At 42.6% G+C, this 18,562-nt stretch overlaps 1 protein-coding gene across 1 annotated transcript in view; it reads right to left on the bottom strand.

Annotated features, from left to right (window-relative positions):
• EXOC4 (exocyst complex component 4) overlaps positions 1-18,562 on the bottom strand; it is a 1,933,985-nt gene that overhangs the window by 626,333 nt on the left and 1,289,090 nt on the right. The gene's annotated exons all lie outside the window — the stretch shown is intronic.

The raw sequence follows: 18,562 nt of genomic DNA, 5'->3' as shown, positions 1-18,562 counted from the left end.
AACACTCAGTGCGAGAGACAAAATGGCGGACGCCGCTTCCTGGTTTCGGCCGATTCGAATGTTTACTAAGATCTAAGAGCCAATCAGAATCGCGCTCGCGCACGCCACCGTAAGCTTACGGTAAGCGTACGGTAAGCGTACGGTAAGCGTACCGTAAGCGGGCTCAGATATATATATTGATTTAAAGGCTATTTTCTCAGAATCTACTGAACAGATTTACACCAAACCTACAAAAGGCACTTCCTTGACCTAGGGACTACCTCTCTGCCAAATTTCTAGTAATTCTGTTCAGCCGTTCGGGCTGTAGCTCGTTCTAAAGGTCCTATGGAAAAATGCATGGGAAAAACGCGTTTTGGGACCCCCCTTTTATCTCAGCCCCCGCTTGACGAATCCCCCCGAGACTTTCAGGGTAGGAGCGGAGCGTAGCGCCCCACCTATTTTGAGAAATTCGCGAGGATTCGTCGACCGGCGCCAAAGTTATTCAAAATAGAATGTTGAGGTTTTCCTATGGAAACGTGGTCCTAACTATAACTACCTACTGGCGACCGCCAGTAGGTAATATATATATATATATATATATATTCACTGAAAAAACCATAGGTTTCACACATGTTATAGTTAGTGGAAATTATACTGATAAAAAACCAATGAAATTGCCCCGTTATAGTTAGCGCAGGCAACTATAACTCACGCGACCGCAATCCTCTGCTGATGCTAATACTGTATTTAGACACTTATTTGCCCATGCCTTCTTCCATACATTTTTAGCTATACATATATTACAAATATTTTTTTTTCATAAAGACACATATGTCATCAGCAGAGGATTGCGGTCGCGTGAGTTATAGTTGCCTGCGCTAACTATAACGGGGCAATTTCATTGGTTTTTTATCAGTATAATTTCCACTAACTATAACATGTGTGAAACCTATGGTTTTTTCAGTGAATTTGCAAGGTTTTTTAAATGCTAATTCCTAACTATAACGTGTGTGAAACCTATGGTTTTTTCAGTGAATTAGTACGGTTTTTTAAATGCTAAGTTTTTTTCCCTTATAATAAGCCCTGTACATTTGGTGGCCTACGGCCACCAAAAGCACAGGGGGTGGGGTAAGTGTGGATAGTGTTTTTTTCCATTGTAATAAGCCCAGCACATTTGGTGGCCTTCGGCCACCAAAAGCACAGGGGGTGGGGTAAGTGTGGATAGTGTTTTTTTTATTTTTATTTTTTTACCGTACGCTTACCGTAAGCGTACGGTAAGCGTACCCCGCGAAATTGCCGAAAAAAAAATAAAACCGTTTTTGCACTTGGGGGATGTTTGGGGACTCCCTCAACATGACTATGTGGGAGGGAGTTGTCAAAACAGCCCCTTTACATGTTTTTTGGCTTCCGATTTTAAAAATCTCTCTCAGTGCGAGAGACAAAATGGCGGCCGCCGCTTCCTGGTTTCGGCCGATTCGAATGTTTACTAAGATCTAAGAGCCAATCAGAATCGCGCTCGCGCACGCCACCGTACGCTTACCGTAAGCGTACGGTAAGCGTACCGTAAGCTGGCTCAGATATATATATTGATTTAAAGGCTATTTTCTCAGAATCTACTGAACAGATTTACACCAAACCTATAAAAGGCACTTCCTTGACCTAGGGACTACCTCTCTGCCAAATTTTGAGTAATTCTGTTCAGCCATTCGGGCTGTAGCTCGTTCTAAAGGTCCTATGGAAAAATGCATGGGAAAAACGCGTTTTGGGACCCCCCTTTTATCTCAGCCCCCGCTTGACGAATCCCCCCGAGACTTTCAGGGTAGGAGCGGAGCGTAGCGCCCCACCTATTTTGAGAAATTCGCGAGGATTCGTCGACCGGCGCCAAAGTTATTCAAAATAGAATGTTGAGGTTTTCCTATGGAAACGTGGTCCTAACTATAACTACCTACTGGCTATCGCCAGTAGGTAATATATATATATATATATATATATATATATATATATATATATATATCCATCCACACTAATCCTTATGATTAAGTAAACCGCACTCGCAGAATATGAACTTATCCAATTCGTTTATTTCAACAAAGTATCCAGTTCCTCGAACTGGATACTTTGTTGAAATAAACGTATTGGATAAATTCATATTCTGCGAGTGCGGTTTCCTTAATCGTAAGGATTAGTGTGGATGGAAATCAATTGGCATGGCCCTGCCTTGAAATACGCACCGGATTTGAAGGGCCAGGGTCTCAGCGAAATCGAGCCAAGAGACAGCAAAAAAAAAAAAAAAATATATATATATATATATATATATATATATATATATATATATATATATATATATATATATGAATTTCAGCCTACTGATCAAAAAGAGACTTGTGTACCTAGTACTATGTTTGTGAGTATTGTGTTTGGGATGAGGAAGGAATCGAGAGAATCACATTGAAAAATGATATGACGGAGGATAGCCTATTGAGCAATTGTCATCGTATTTGTCCAGCTCGGCCGAGCGGGTAACAGATGGAAGCGCCTCCGAAGTGACGGAACGGGAAACTCATCTGGCGATAGAAACTCAAGGTACGCTGCATAACTCAAACACCACACGGGTCGGGAGGTTTCCATTCTTCTACATAATCCTATAGTTCCATTCGGAGCTACTACGATTATATTGGAGGAACATTTACACCTTTTCCTCACATTTAATATGTCTGCCGACATGCTCAGAACTCGAGAACTTGCCGCAGAGGAGATGTTCTCAGATGACACTGGGGACACAAATGGTGCAAACAGAGGAAAAAATAAAGGAACAAATGTCAATATCAGTGCCAATGGGGTTAAAGAGAAATTTAAAACATTGGAAAAATTAAAAAGACAGGAGCAGTCTAAATGGTGGGAAGCGCGCTCCCTTAAAAGGTATCTTGATGTGGGGCGAATTCCTAGAGGGCTTCGTATCATGATTGCCCCTAGTTATGAGGCGCCTAATCCACTAATGATGGCCGAATGGGGTGAGTGCAACCTAGAATCGTCGCGACGTTTGGTGGAAATTCTGGTCAAGTATGCCGACATAGACGAGAAGAATTACTAAGAAAAATTGATGTCCGGGAGGGTGATATCATTGACACTGAAGGGGAATCACAGGCAAGTCACAAATTCAGGGAAGAAATGAATAGTAGACTGGCCAAAGAAGAGGAAAAAATCAAAGCACGTAAGACTTTCAAGTTCAAACGCGATCGCGATGACTACGCGAGTGGTCAAATATTCACGTTTGCGAGACGTTATGATTCACTGAGGGAAGCGACAGCAAAGAAACGTACACAAGGGGAAGATATAACCAAATCGGTGCAACAATGCAATGAATTGGCCACCGCTTCTGATCTTAGCTCGGCACCGGAAAGTGAATCGGACAACGAAAGCAGTAGAAGAAACACCCATGAAGGAATCAAGTTCACTCTGGGGGAAGAATTAGACATTTTAAAACAAAGCAGACGGGACACATTAAGACCACGCAATCAGGGGCCAGCAACAAAACAAACTCCAAAAGGCGAAGGGAGCGACGCCAGGCAAGCCGAAAAAGGAGAATACAGGAAACGGGGCCGAGGCAGGGGAAGGAGACAGTAGAGGTTACTGGAAATGATGGCACCATTCCCCCTACCATTGAGCACGATGCTAACACTATCATTAATCTAACCAATGTAAACCTTTCGGCAGCTGAAGCCCAAATTTTATCTCTTGGATTGTCCCACTGCCAGGAGTCAAACTTCCAGTATACCACCACTCGTGTAGATATCTATCAATACATACGGAAACTAAAACTACTAAAATTCCACCAGCTTAGATCACTCACGGACCAGACTGTAAGAAACGCTTCGAATTTGGAAACAGATAACTACTCAGGATTGATGGTCTCAGATTTGGGGATCTACCGGGATCTCCTTGAACTGGGTGAAGTAGCACAAACTAGCGGATCTAGTATGTCCCCTTTGGAAGCGTGTGCCAGACCAACGACTCCGTTCAAGAATAAATCCAAATTTGTGCCAATCATGGCAAGGGATGGGCTTGATGCATTTAATGAACATGTAGTCAATCAAATTAAAAAACTTAACTACATTGTGAACAGCCCAGACAGAAAATATACCAACAAAGAAAGGAAATATAACCAACTTATTTCCAAATTGCAAAAGGAAAACATTGTTATCAGAAACTCAGATAAAGGGGGAAATATTGTTTTGTGGCCGATGGAGGAATACCTGAAAGAAGCTCATACCCAACTCAATGATGAGGAATGTTACAAGAAGAGCACTCCCGCTAAATATAAAAGTACACAGGAAACACTTGCCAAATATCTTTTGGCATGGAAAAGCCTGGGACTACTCAGTGGAGATGAATACAAGTTCCTCAAAAGAGAACATCCTATGGTTCCTTGTATATATTTTATACCCAAAGTACACAGAAACATGAATAAACCCCCGGGCAGACCTATTATCGCCGCCTGCGATGGACCACTGGAAAATCTATCTAAATATATAGACTACTTTCTGCAGCCATATATCAAGAACTTAAAATCATATATCCAAGATACATGTGACTTTTTAAACAAAATTAATAATTTGAAATGGAGCACAGATTACCTGTTAATAACGTTGGATGTGTGCTCACTATACACATGCATCCGTAACAAGGATGGCCTGAGAGCAGTCGAGCATTTTTTATGCAGTAGATCCATTGTATATGCTCAGCACACCAAAATGCTTTTGGACATGTTACTATTTAGTCTGGATAACAATCTTTTCCTTTTTAATGGCCAAATGTACCAACAGACGCAAGGTGTGGCTATGGGGGCCAGTTTCTCTCCCAGCTACTCTTGTATTTTCATGGGCTGGTGGGAGGAACTGGTCCTCATGCGCCAACTTGAACACATCTATAACAATAATGTGATTTGTTGGCTAAGATTTATTGATGATTTATTCATTGTATGGAGGGGAACTGAGACTGAAGCCGTTGAATTTATTGATCAGATTAACCATAATGATATCAATTTAAGATTTACTTACACCATCAGTAAGCAAACAGTGTCCTTTCTTGATGTGCAGGTCACAGTGGAGAATAACAGTCTAACTACCACATTATTTAGAAAGCCTAGTGCGGGGAACACTATTCTGCATGCATCAAGTGCTCATCCTCCGCATTTAATTAAAAGTATTCCATACGGGGAGATGCTCCGTATTCGGAGAATATGCAGCAGTGAGGAAGAAATGAAAACCAAGCAGTTAGAGAGTCGTGCTAGGTTTCTAGCTAGAGGATACAATGCAGGATTAGTTGATGCAGCCATCAGAAGGTCACGTTCCAAGGCAAGGGAGGAACTTTTAATATACAGGGCCAACCTTCCGGAACAAAGGGTCAATACCGCCGCTCAACCTGTGAGATTGATTCTTTCGTACTCTAAACAAGAAAGACAGATTAGAAATATCGTTAAGCGGAATTGGCATTTTATACAAGATGACCCGGTGATAGGAAGTTACATGCGTACCAATCCTTCCATCGCTTTCTGAAAAACAAAATGTTTGGGTAATAAATTAACAAGTAACAGCCAAGATGTGAGTCGTAAAGATATGTGGCTCACTGCCAGAAAAGGTTTCTTCAAGTGTTCCACTTGTAAAGCTTGTAAATTTGGAAACAACGTCAAAACATACACTACAGCTTTCTCACCTAAGATCCGGGAGATTAAGCAACACTTAACGTGTAAAACTGAATATGTGGTGTATGTTTTAGAATGCAGTTGCCATCTGAAGTATATAGGGAGCACAAGTCTAGCTGCACATAAGAGAATACTGCAGCATATACGAGCAATCATTAATAAAGATCAAAATTACCCAGTGGCAAGACACTTCCAAGCCATTCATGATAGTGACCCCAGTCATCTTAAATATTTTGTTATAGAGGCTATCCCTGTCATCAAAAGGGGAGGAGATAGGGAAGCCAAGTTAAGACGTCTGGAAACCCACTATATATTGGAATTTGATTCCAAGCATCCTGGAGGGCTTAATGCAACCGAGGACCTTTACACTTATTTGTAATTATTACCAAACTTGCAAAATAGATCTAATCTGAAAAATGAATCTATGAATTGTTAATCATGTATTTTTGGTCTTGTTTATTTATAAGATGACTTATTGTTTTTAGTATTTATACTGATCTTATCCTACTATTTATTGTGGCTCAGACCTTTTTAGAATAATATTTTAGACATATAGCTTTTATCTATTGTGTGTCTATTGTTTGTTCTGATGGTTTTTAGTCTCATGATATTATATGGTAATGTAAACAATAGCTAAGTTATCCTGATTCCCTTTGGGAATCATAGTGGTAACCGTTTAACCCCTCTCTAACAGCAGTTTCAATATTAGAACTCATGCAGAAGTATTAACTTTCCTCTGTTCACATCTTTTTTAGTACACATACCAAAGGTCCATTTGAACCAACTTTGCACTATTTGCACTTTTCCCTTTTTTTTAGCGCCTTCGGATTTTATTATTCCATCCATTATCAAATTTACATTATGCAAATATCGGGATTTATTGCAATGATTATTTATCATTGCACCTTTCCACTATATATAGTATTGAGGCCCTAGGTATTGGTATTCGATTTTAAATAATATCCGGGGGTGCACTCACGAGGTATCAGACACTGGTATAGGGCAAGCATATTTAATTATTTATTTATTTTCTTACATAGTCACACATGATGTAGACATAGAACGATCAAAATACCCTTACAAAGGTTATTTTCCCTTTTTTGGTATTAAACAGCTATTAGTAATTATCATCGATGTTCAAAATTGTAACAATTGATTTTATTGGTCTATATGATTTGTGTAAAAGAGGTATTTTACCTGTATTAACTTTACCTTACACTAAAAAATGTCTAATACATGTAATGTATTGGTGGATCGACATTAATGGGGAACTTGTTCAGTCTGTTCTCTTTGTCTATTAATTCAAACCATGTGTGATGGGTTGTTTCTTTAAGCACTAGCACTTCAAATATCGAGTAAAACTCTCTGAACATTGTCATGTGATCAAGGCCGCTTTGACGGCTGAAACGCGTAATGGCAGGCAAGGAGGAATAAAATATCTTTGAACTACTCAACGAGGTCTACGTTCGTTCTTGTTTTCCCTGGAGAAACGTGTGAGCGAAGAGAGCTCATATATATATATATATATATATCCATCCACACTAATCCTTATGATTAAGTAAACCGCACTCGCAGAATATGAACTTATCCAATTTGTTTATTTCAACAAAGTATCCAGTTCCTCGAACTGGATACTTTGTTGAAATAAACGTATTGGATAAATTCATATTCTGCGAGTGCGGTTTCCTTAATCGTAAGGATTAGTGTGGATGGAAATCAATTGGCATGGCCCTGCCTTGAAATACGCACCGGATTTGAAGCGCCAGGGTCTCAGCGAAATCGAGCCAGGAGAGAGCAAAAAAAAAAAATATATATATATATATATATATTTCCACCAAAATGCCTCTCCAGGTAAGGACGCCACTCCGAGGCAGTAGGTTTCAACTAAACCAATTTATTGCTGAAAGGCTGCCCATCTCAACTGTTTTTTAAAAAAAACCAACGCGTTTCGAGGCTTCACGCCCCTTTTTCCAGGGTAACCAATAGCAAGTCACGGCATCGCCACAACTATTTTTTCCCACAAAGTCACGCAATCTCCAGTGATGCATGCTGGTAGTTGTTGGCCAGTTTTTCCCCACCATTAGGGTCCGTATCCATTGCTAAACACAGTTTCTTGGTACTTAATTCAAAATTCAGCCCTCCAGTGAGCTCCAGGTGTGATGAGCAGTCTATTCGATTTTTGCACTGACCTCGCCGTTCCGGCCACATGATTGTGACCGCGCAGACCTGCCACCACATTCACAGGCAGACGGTGCATCCTCCGCGGCTGAGGCCGCCGCGCGTTACATTTCCACCATATATATATATATACCTACTGATCAAAAAGAGACTTGTGTACCTAGTACTATGTTTGTGAGTATTGTGTTTGGGATGAGGAAGGAATCGAGAGAATCACATTGAAAAATGATATGACGGAGGATAGCCTATTGAGCAATTGTCAATTAGTTTTAAAACTAAGTGCAGTTCAGTTCACGAATGACTTCGCCTTACATTCTCAGTGATCTTAAAAGTCAACGGGATGAAGAAATTGTCCTGATGAAGACCCCATTTCCAATGTTGTAAGGGGTTGAAACGTTGATGCTGCTTGTTCTTGGGCTGCATTTATACTGTATTTATTGAGCATGTATAACTCATGGATCCATAACTTTGCCCTTGATATGTTCTTAATCCTCAACCAAACCCTGCCTATATTGTCACTTTTTTATCATTCACAAACTCATGTGCACTGCACCATTTCACATCTTATAGAACACTTACATTTTTACTCATTCTACTTATCACTCGCTATGAAATTACATAAATTTGCAAGTATCTGACTAGTAGTTTTTTGACAGTGAATTTTCATACATACTGTTTACTTACAATTCATATGCGGAGACTTACTAGTTGAGATGTGTCAAACTGCTTGAATTTGTTAAAATGATTCCAAAAGAACCACTATTCTGCTTCACTGTCCATACTACCCAGGTTCTTAGGATCACAGGGTTGCCGTGTGTACTCCTTTACCCAAATGGGTAAAAGCAGCCACAGGGGGTAATCGAGAAATAGCTTGAAAAAAACCATTTTAAAATAATTTGTATTTTTACTTGCCTTAATATTGGAAATTTCAGACAACCGGGTCAGGTCAGCCAGCACACACCAGCAAAAATGACTGAAACACAGACCAATGTGCTGCAGTGTGACCGGAAACTGAAGTATTTTGTAATTGCGCTTTCTCGTGCACTCCACGCAAGATTATTGATGATTGCCACCATCCTGTTTAAAAGGATGCTGTGAGTTTAAGGATTTGCTTTCCAATCATTTGAGATTCTTCAGTGAAAGAGCCCCATTTCAGTCTTCTGCCTTACTCCAGTCTGTAAACTCAGCTTATTCAGTTTGACTATTATTTTGTTCTTGAAGGATGTTCTTGTGGCTTTTTATTTTGGAATTAATTTTGAATATTAGCATGCTGAACTTCACAGATATAAAGACAGTGTTCATACTATGTACTTCAAGAAATTCTGGAGGCGCCATTTTGATGATTTCTTTTAGCGGTTAAACCTGCATGGCTGAGTGAAGCTAGTTCTTCATGAGTAGATTTAGGGTTTGGGGTGGGTAGTGGTGTAAGGCGGTAAGGGTATTTTTAGGGTTTAGGGGTGGGTAGGTGTATAGGGTGGCAAGGGTATTTTTAGTGTAAAAACATGTATGTGGTAAAGGCATGCAACCTCAAGTCATACAACCTCCCTAAACGTATGCTGTGCTAATAATAGAGCATGTCGGTGTAGAGGGCAATATAATACAAATTCAGTAAGTAATGTATTTTTTCGTCCTTATGGCACCTGATCTTATGAGATATCAGACGGTTCATTGCTTAGAAAACTGCCCAGAAAGAAAGCAAAGGAGTCTTGCACCAGCTCTCTTTCTCTCCCATTCTCCTTACTTCCCAAAATGAGTTGCATTATGCTGAGGTCTGTGTATTTTTTATAGAGATCAGGAGATCTCATGGGTGGGTGAGATGGAGACAGTAGTAAATTCATGATACTCCAGAAAATTACTAAAAGATGTAACACCTGTATATGAATAACCTGGAATTATATCAGTAAAAATAATATTCACAATTTTTGGGGCTGGTCTACCTGACAGTGCAAGCTGTCTGTTGGCAAAAACACACCTATTGTCCACTTACAGTGGGCTAAGACACTGACCAATGCTTACCATTGGTTGCCCTTACTGCTTTCTTTTTATTTCTCAGCTTGTGTGAGCTTTTATTACTCTTCTTGTGTCTGTCCCTCCCTTGGAGCATGGATGCATTACTTGGGTCCTTCCACTTCTCACGTTTCAAACAATACTTTTTTCTTTTTGGTTAAGCCCTCCACAAAGGTGCATGTGTTTCCAGCTGTCTCCCTCGTGCACTGCTCTTCCCCTCTGCTGCGCTCCATGTTGCTCTCTCTCGCCTGAGGGCTTCTATCCACCCTCTTAGTGTTATGCTCACCCTCATATGCTTCTCCCTGTGTTGATTTCTCGCTCGTGTGCTAGCCCAACAGCTCCATGTTCCTTTTCTAGCCCTTGTGCTTTTTACCATCTGTCCTTAATGTTCCTCTTTCACCCATGTTGCTTCCCTGTGCCCTTCATAGTGCCCCCCCACCATGCCCTCCATGTTGCTTCTGCAGTCCCACCCTCCATGTTGCACCTCCCCCTCTTGTTTCCCTCCACACCTGCACTCTCAGTGTTGCTGCCCCAAATGATGCCTAAAAAAACAACAAAAACGTTTACGCTATGTTTAAAACTTTTCCATTCATTCCTTAAAATCGGTTTAGTAAATAAAAGGAAATGACATGCCTGTGTCATTTTGTAGTTGTGCTCGCCTACAAAATGACGTATCATAGTGCTTTTTTTTTTTTTTACTAACTCTTTAGCCTTGTGGCAAATCAGGAATGCTCTACAAGGCTGTTAAAAACAATTGCCAAAACCAACACGTCCGAACGGTGAGACCTTCTGGCTTTGCCACTGCTTGTTTTTATAGAGCTCTTGTTGGCCTTTTTTGTCAAACCATGATTTAAGGATGATATTCCAAACGCTAGATCTATATTTTTGGATGGACAAATCCAGAAACAGTGATCCCAGTGAGCTACATTCCACCTGTCTCTCTGGTGAACACAAGTAAAACATGTTACACAGTGTTTTGATCCCTTCTGTTCTCCTCGTTAGTATGTTCCTCAATCGAAGCTCTGCCCGTGCATGCCCTCTCGATGTTCTTTTGCTCGTTCGTTAGATTTTGCCACAGTACTTTATTAAGCTTTCATAGTTCATTTTCAACACTGCACAGCCATGTGTAGTGGTTTGTAAACATACAGTTTCCCACAGGGCCATCCTTGAGCCACACAAGTAGAATGGGAACCAGCGTCGCCTACACTAGCCACACACCAATGCATGCCTTTAAGTGAGTGACCGATTCTAAGATATTCCTGACGGATGAGAAGACTGGTCCACATCACACCTCTCACACCAGTGCTCTGAAACGTGCTCCATGCAGCACGTGATGCCTAGACCATTGTCAACAGGGAGCAGTACAATATAACTTTACTGCCCTTTTCAGTGAAAATATTTAGACAAAAATGTAGCTGTCCTGTCACATTTGCAGTCCCTTCCTGGCATCCGTCACTTTGAAGACCAGGAATTAGCTCATCGAAGTCCTGAATGTTTGCATAACAAGCATTTACAATGCAATGGTCTCGGCATTGGTAAAGTTAGAGCTATTGGCATTGCTCCTGACATTATTTTTGTTTATGTTTTTGTTTTTAAAACATTTAAAGAAACGGCAATGTCAATAGCTTAATCACTCTCAAATGCAAGACCTATTGCACTTGCACCCACACACAGAGCCACCTACACACACACTGATTAAGCTATTGACCTTGTAAATAACAATGCCGTTTCTCTACATGTTTTAAAAACAAAAACATAAACAAAAATAATGTCATGAGCAATGCCAATAGCTCTAACTTTAACAATGCCGAGACCGTTGCATTGACCATACAGTGATATGGTCATGTATTCTATATGGAGGACAATTGGTTACTATCAGTATGTTGCTGAGATAACAAACATCGAAAGCAGCAGGGTGGATGTGTGAGATGATTTGGTGGATGAATGGATACGTTGATAGATGGTTGCATGGATGGTAATCGGAAGTATGAGTGTGGAGATGAATGTATCGAGGGATGAATGGATGGATGGATTGACAGAACGATCACTGGATTCATCCGTGAATGAAGGGGCTGGCTGAGGAAGCGTGCGGATTTAAAATGCTAAGATTACATGAAATATACAGCTGACATGCACGGAGAAAAATGACCCGGTGTGTCAATGACGTAATTTCACCTGCAGTGCTGTGCAACCTGCTGGCACTGATACACCAACATCAAAATACTGGCGGTTCATAGGAAGAACATGTTCATTTGTAGCGCCTAGTGACATAAACCCACACAGTGCTCAATATAAACGCTGGAACCACACAGGCTGCCGCACGAAGATGTTCTTCAGTTCCACCTACAGTATCAATGAAGCCCTGTGCACTTCGGTGGTACTCTGAGGGCCCCCACTATGTCTGCCCGCATGAACAGCAGTGCACACAGACCCACTACAGATGCACTACAGACCCACCTACGCCTCCCTCTCGTCAGCCATCCTCCGGGCTTACTGCGATCTCCGATTCCTTAAGCCAGGTCCAGCTTTACATCCCAAAAATAAATAAATAAATAAAAAAAAAAAAAAAAAAAGTCCAATACAAATTAGGTCATCTACAAGCTGGAAAATACAAACATATGGATTTAGTAATCAACACATATACTGCACAGGTTCAAGAATATTTAGGATGGAATCTACCTAGTTATATAAAAGGGAAATTTCTAAGATTTAGACAATTTTACATACCGATTGGGGAGTTTGAAGGGAAATGGAACCAGGCACTTAAAGGTATACAAGTATGTCGGCTTTGTGGAACTTTTGAGGAAACACTTGACCATCTAATATGTATCTGCCCTAAGCTGCTGCCCATACGAAGGACATATTTACGCCCCTTGTTTAACAAATGCTAAAATAACAACAACGGCAGAGGGCGTTCGATACTGTTTCAGGCTCAAAGTGGACAGTGCAATAACAAGGATGGTAATGTTTTAGATCATGCCTATAAAGCATTAATTGCTTAGACAGCTTTTATAACGGGAAATTATGTTGGATTTTTTTATTTTGAGATCATGCCGAAAATGTTTAGGACGAAATAGCATGAGCAACTCTTGTAGGTAAAGGACTAAAAATTGTATTTACATCAGGCAAACGCATGTATAGAGTCGCCTATGACAAATCGGATGGATACATCTCAACAAATAGCAAATTAGCACTTTAACAGTTGTAGATGGACAGACAATGAATGGAAACCATGATGTGATGTTGTGTAAATACTGTATTACGTAGTGTGTATGACCTTTTATAGTACGTTTTAATTATTGAAATGATTGTCTTTTAAGCACTCGCATTTTTGTTGTAATCATATGATTAATACAATAAAGTATTTTACTACTACACACCAACGTGTACGAGAGAAGGGACCCCACACTTAACTCCTTCCCCACCAGCTGCACGCTTTGTGATCCACAGGATACATTGATGTCCGCCACCCCTTGTCTCCCCGGTACTCATTGCGCAGCAGAGGGGACGTCTCCTTCTTCACATACTTTCCCTGCAGTTCGGCGGGTTTGGACACCTTCTTGGTCTTCTTGCGGGACAGCATCCCTGGGATAGCCTCGGGACCTGAGCGACGGTGTCCAGCTCAGGGAGCGCCTTCCCTCGCTCCGCACCCTAATCGCCGCTACTCCTAGTGTGCGGACAAGTGCCCTCACAGGGCCCATACCACTCTCTGTCGCTCATCCTAGGGCCACGGAGTAGGGTCACCGGGGGAAGCGAAGCAGCGGCACAGCCCCCTGGGCCATATTGTGCCACGCAGCCGCCGCCACTTGGTAACCGTCTCGCGCCGCGCTGACCGTTGATGTGACCCGACGTTAGCCGTTTTCCCGGTCTTGTCCTGCTGCTTCTAGAGGGGTTACACCCTCGCCTGTCCGCGCGCCCCCACTTGGAACAAACTTTCCCTAGAGCCCCAAGACTACCAGTAGCAGATTTTTTTGGCAAGTACCTAATAAATTGTGAAAAGAGGCATGACGGGCTCTAAAGAGAGCCAGAAAACAAGCACCGCCTACACAACGAAGAGGGTAGCTACACACAGTTTTTAAAATGTTGCTTCACGGTACAACCACTAAAGAAAACAAGCCCGCTTACCATAAAATGCGCAGTTCACGTTCATCTGAAGAAGTCCTTTGAAGATAGACGTTGAAATCTGCCCCGGTTTGACCACTTGAGTGTACACCACTAACATGACTAAAACAAGCAGTCCCTTTTCAGTTCATCATTGATAGCCATCTTGAAATGTCAGGCACGTTCGGTGGATGTAGGGGCAGCAACTTAAAAACAAGGGGGAATCTACATACGAGGGGGCAGTGCGAGAGGTGTAGCGGTAGGAGACATCCTGCTAACAAATACACCACCGCCTTTCTCTGAGGCAGAGCAGAAATGCCTCGGAGAAAGGCAGCGTCGTTTTCGGATTCGGGGGCGTGTTTTGCTGTTGTCTCCTCCTTGAGACTTCTTGCAAAAAACACGCCCCCCGATCCGAAAAGGACGGGGCCTGTTTGGAATGACTGACCTCTTCTCCAATGGCTGGCCAGCATTCAAGAGGCCAGCCAATGGAGAACAGGGGAGAAGAGGGGCGGGTTCAAGCCCCTCTTCTCCAAGTCATTAAATCTTGGAGCGAGACTGCGCAAGCGCAGCCTTCGCAGCCGAGACCTAAAAAGGGGATAAGGGTACATTACATCCTGTGGAAATGTTCTACACAAATTCAGAATTCCCAGGAAAACAGTTGAAATTTCCATGGACTGGAGACTGATTATGATGCTCAGTGCGAGACAGTCCTTTAGTTTTCAGACTACAGGGCAATCAAAATGGCAGTGCGCCTCAAAGCATAGAGGCATAAATATGTTATACAATAAACTGCCACCTTGGTGCGTTAGGTGGCAAACTAACACTACAGCATGCTCAACAGGGCTGGCACCGGAGTGTGCTTCGCCCGTGACGTCACAGGCAGCTTCCTCTCGGAGAGCCGCTCGCTCTTCTGTAACACATGCCAGCGGCGCCATTCATCCCCGGGCGGATCCTGTTGCCAGCGTGAGGAGAGTGTTTCGATAAATGTGGAGGTATTCAGGCATATTGTATTCATACAAGCCACTCGGCTGGTAGCTTGTAAAAAAAGAATCAATTTGCCGGGAGATTTATCTGCGCCGCTTGTTTAGCGTAACAGAGACTCAAAGAGCAGCTCAGCAACCCAACAAATCATCTCACTGTAATATAAATTTAACAACACACACTGAGCAGACACTAACGTTTGAATATAAAGCTGCTGGGATGGAAGCATTACAAAGACAGAATTCTTTTTGTGTTCTCCATTTACACTTTTATTCAAGGCTGTGAAAACACGAAGTGCTACCAGCAGAGGGAAATAAAAATAAAAACAGCTGTGTCTGAATGAGAACCCCAGGCCGCAGTCAGCGTGAGGCTCCCTCACACAAGCCAGAAGCTGCTCCCCAATCCGGGCCCATCTCTGACTGCAGAACCGAGGGCCCTCGGTTTCATTCTGAGCCCTGACCATACCCTGGTGAGCACAACCGGCCCGGAGGAGGAGAGGCTGCTTGGGGTGAGGGGTCTCCTTCCCATCCACCTTCATGGTTCGGTTTCTGACTTAAGTTGTCAATGTTAATAAACTACTGGCTATGTTTTCTTGTGTCAGTTTCCCCCCCAAACTATACTATAAATGATTTAATATCAGAAAAACTAAATCTTATTAGAATGTCAATATTACTTTATCCCAATTGCTCTGGTTATTTTCTCGTGACAGCTCCTACTTCTTCATTTTATAATCTCGGTTGATCAGTCCTCTTTTTTTGCTTCTTGTTCAATGTTTTCTTTATCCAGCAAAAGATCATATTCCACCCACTTCCCTCACATCATCTCATTCTTCTGCAACCACTGCCTATGCGATAAGTGATATTGTCTGCGGCCATCTAGCAGGAGTCCAACATTGATGCATGAGGGCCGATGCATCAGAGATGTAAGGGATCCATTTACATATAATGCGCCTCGAAATGAACATTCACATTATCAGCGGTTATTCTAAAGATCACCCTAGTCTTTAGCCACCATGGATTAATGTTCGAATCTGTGGCAATTCACATCACTTCCGGCGAGGGTGCTACTGGGAGTGCATTTTCATCTCCCCATACATGCCTTGGTCTCGTTTGACTATCATTACTGTCCTTAGCCAGAAAGTGTCACAGAGCAGAAGGTTTGTGTGGTTTGTCCGATTGATGTTGTCCTGGCAGAGTGCCAAGTGTAGTGTGGAGAAGCCCCTGACCTCTCGCTTCCGTGGGAGAGGGTTTGGTTCTAGGACAGGCAGTTGGATGAGGACTAGAACGAGGGCAAACTGCTAGTGGTGTGGGGCTCCATCACGTACCATAAAGAAATATGGTCCACACAATGGAACACAGATTAACAAAATGCTTTAATCCAAGGTGTAAAATGTGGATAAAAGCTCTTTGCTCTTCCAGCTCTACTCCTCTGTGGATGCACCAACTTTCCAATGGCAAGAGATGGCCTGAACAGGCGACGAGCCCAATAACGCCGCATCTTCCTTATCTGAGACTGGCAGGAGCACAATCCGTGGGTCTCTTGGTCCCGTAGAGACCCTGGGATGCTTGACATGAGCTCTAGGTTTAAAATCCTGTATGGGACACTACAATGAGCAGCAGCACATAATCCCAGTGCTCCCTCCACCTTTCCCGCAATCTTCATCTCCATTTCCACGGTTTACCCCGTTTCACTGGGGGACTTTCATTCAGCCTCTCTCTCCTGCTCAGCTTGCTCTGATATCTCCAAACATCTAATGCAACAGCAGTGCATGCTGCTAAGATACATCCTGGTCAAACACATGATCAGGAGTGCGTCATACAGTTCAACGAATTAATTAAATCAGTGCCGTGATTCAGTTTACAAACTCAATGTCTCCAGCTGGATTACTGGCACGTCAACCATCCTTTCGAGGCTTGAAGATCAAGTACCTTCCCACTGCAAAACCTCTTGGCATCAAGGGGCATTTCACTTTGTTATACAAACAGGCACTACTATATCCGAAGCTTTAGCCAACAATTGATGCATGCCTTATTTCCAGCACAAAAAAGCCACAGAATAGAGCAAATCAAGGAGAAAATAAATTGCCGCCAATCCGGAGAGAAAGTGTGTCAATCCTCCTCACTATAAAAGTTTAAAAAAACATATTTTAGGTAGTATGGGGTTCAGCTCAGATGTGAGTGGGTGCTCGGATTTTAGGGTTGAGTTTATTGCCAGAGAGGCCTATTTTCACTGGACCCATTCAGTGATTTGTCTGATTGACTGCAAAAGCCTCAATAACCCGTTTTCTATCATTGCCAGACCTGAACGAAAAGCTTTCAAATCGGTTACTCTTTAAACACAAACTAGTTTTCTCACCACTTTTCCAGCGTGAAAGATGTACCCAAGGCACCACGTTCCATAGATTTCTCTATCGAAGGGGGTTAAGTCACACTTGTCTTGCATTAGATTCAAGAAAGTAAAACACCACCAACTCGGTTTATTGAAATGCATTTTCCGTCAACTGAAGTGAAACATTTTGCATGCTTAAGTCCTTCAGTTTTTAGTCACAACCCCCCAGGAGCGAAGTCCCCAGTCCACTGATCACCGGCCCCACGCCAAGCACAAAAACACTCGTGTTGCTTATAAATCTTTCAAATGGCTCTATTAATAGTGGGCATGTGGTGACAGCTTTTACAAATGGACACCCGTTTATGCAGAATCTGTTTTTATTAGATTGCGTCCTAATGATTTGTGACAAGTAAAAAGAAATTAATGTGGGTGGGGGAGAGCGACTGGGGCCCCGGGGGTGCTTGGCGGGAAAAACTTTGCAGCCGTTTGGGTAGCGCTTTGGTGGCACGTGAATTCCGGCTTCGAGGCGGGAAGGTCCACGCATGGGCAAGCAGCTTCATTATTATCCGATTAGTTATGCCATGCTTGCACGCTCCAGCGCCGGTTTTCTCAATCAGATAATAACAGCATAATAACTGGCTTTGTGTCTGTCAATCCAATTACTTCCCATTCTGTTATGTGCCGACATTCCATTAAAATCAGCAGACAGATGGCAGGGTCTTTCATTATCACCTGATTGCGAAATTAGCCGCGGCTCGCCGGGAAGTACGGCAGGGCCATCAATAATTTCAGGTGCTTCCCTCGAGCCACCGCGGTCCGGCCGCGCACGTGACACCCGGCTACTGTAGCACGGAAGCGCCACCCCTTGGGCTGACCGCAGGACACGAAATCTAATAGAAGTTCAACTCAGCAACAATGTCGGCATCCCACCTCGGGATAGGATAGGATAGTATAGGATAACATTTATAGAGCGCACTAAAACCCATAGTTGTCAAAGCGCTATACTGAACAAGGGAGTCAGCAGAAGCGAAGCGGCAAAGGGTTACTAAGATGACAAATGCCAGGTTTTCAGATGTTTTTAAAGGACACGGAAGGGTCCACATCACTGATATTAGTAGGTAGGCCCTTCCATAGTTTGGCGGCTGTTACCGAGAAGGAACGGCCACCCCCATCTTGTCTTCAGAAATCTGGGGATTCAACATTTTTTGCAAAAACAGGATCTCAGTATCCTCCCCGGAATGTACCAGTGCAAAAGTGCATTTATTTGAGAGGGGCCCTTGTGATGAA

Source organism: Triturus cristatus, chromosome 4_1 (genome assembly GCF_964204655.1).
Source record: "Triturus cristatus chromosome 4_1, aTriCri1.1, whole genome shotgun sequence".
Taxonomy (NCBI): Eukaryota; Metazoa; Chordata; class Amphibia; order Caudata; family Salamandridae; genus Triturus; species Triturus cristatus.
This window is presented reverse-complemented; position numbering and strand designations above follow the sequence as displayed.